This window comes from Triticum dicoccoides, chromosome 1A (genome assembly GCF_002162155.2).
Source record: "Triticum dicoccoides isolate Atlit2015 ecotype Zavitan chromosome 1A, WEW_v2.0, whole genome shotgun sequence".
Classification (NCBI taxonomy): domain Eukaryota; kingdom Viridiplantae; phylum Streptophyta; class Magnoliopsida; order Poales; family Poaceae; genus Triticum; species Triticum dicoccoides.
In genome coordinates this window covers 604,335,164-604,336,543 of record NC_041380.1, presented here as the reverse complement: position 1 = coordinate 604,336,543, position 1,380 = coordinate 604,335,164, and the positions used below count along the sequence as shown (strand labels likewise).

Here is a 1,380-nt window from a genome sequence, read left to right as displayed (position 1 = left end):
GGCGACACAGGACAGATCAGCATGCAAAGTGTGCCACGACGGCATCACAATTAAACAGTGAGTAACGCTTCGGCTCTACGGTAGCATTTGCACACGTACCGGGTATCTATCTCTCTACATCCAAGGGAAAAACAGCCCAAATTTGCCTGCAAAGTGTGCCAGGAAGGCATCACAATTAAACAGTGTGTAACACTTGGGCGCTACGGTAACATTTGGGCACGTTCCAGGCATCTATCTAACTATATCCAAGGGAAAAAGGGAAAACAGCCCAATTTTGCCTGCAAAGCATGCCAGGGAGGCATCGCAATTAAACAGTGTGTAACGCTTGCGCTACGGTAACATTTGGACACGTTCCGGGCATCTGTCTATATCCAAGGAGAAAACAGCCAAATCAGCCTGCAAAGCATGCCACGACGGCATCGCAATTAAACAGCAAGTAACGCTTCAGCGCTACAGTAACATTGGGACACGTTTCGGGTATCTATCTATATATCCAAGGGGAAAACAGCACAGCACAATTCTGTCTGCAAAGCGTGCCACGACAGGCAGCATCGCAATTAAACAGCGGGTGATGCTTCGGCGTAACGGCAACACTCGGACAGCCCAGTTCTGCCTGCAAGCCACGCCGCGACTGTGCACCGCAATTAAGAACCGGGTAGCGGTGAGGCGCCTCATCAAACGACATATGTGCACGTTTGCCGGGCATCAATCTACACATCCAAGGAAACCGTCCCGATTCCGCCCGCGGCCTGCTGCGAGCATACGCCGCAATTAAAACTACACAGCGCTGAAGGCACGAAGCAGGCATTATTTAGGGCACGCCAGCGACGTTCCAGCCGCGCCCCCTCCGTCAGAGGGTGGGAAACACGGGCGCGTCGGCAACGGGAGCAGGGTGAAATGTGGCCGGGGCCTGATCACGGCCCTGGCCAGCGGCCCTCGGCCCGGCGGGCATTTCACGGCGCGGCGGGCGCGGCCGGGCAGCGGCGCGGGGCCGGGGGAAGGAGGAATGGGGCGTGAGACGTACCTCGGGGGCCGCGGCCCGCGGAGCTAGGGTTAGGGTTTGGGGCGGAGGCGCGCGGGGCGGGGCGCGGCGCGGCGCGGGGTCGAAGGGGTCCTCCGGGCGCCGGCGGGGGAGCGCGGGGCGACGGGCGGCGGCGAGGCGGGCGGCGCGGGGGCGCGGAGGGTCGCCGGAGACGCGCGCGCGCGGGGTTGGAAAGCGGGCGGGGGACGGGCGGGGGCCAGGCGAGAGGAGAGAGACAAGGAGGGAGGCAGCGCGTGTATTTTTATTTCGATCGCTGTCAGAGTCGGGCCCCACCTCCCGGCCTCTCCCTCGTGGGTCGCGGTGTGCGGTCTGGTCTCGAGTCCGGGTCCGGGTCCGGC

General features: G+C 61.8%; 1 protein-coding gene across 1 annotated transcript in view; it reads right to left on the bottom strand.

Moving 5' to 3' along the window:
- The window catches only part of LOC119295075 (chromatin modification-related protein EAF1 B-like), a 13,201-nt gene extending 12,075 nt beyond the window's left edge, over nucleotides 1–1,126 (bottom strand). Inside the window, exon 1 of the mRNA XM_037573406.1 lies at nucleotides 1,025–1,126. The gene's annotated coding sequence lies outside the window, so the exon portion shown is untranslated. The remainder of the gene's footprint in view (nucleotides 1–1,024) is intronic.
- Nucleotides 1,127–1,380: the final 254 nt, after the last annotated feature.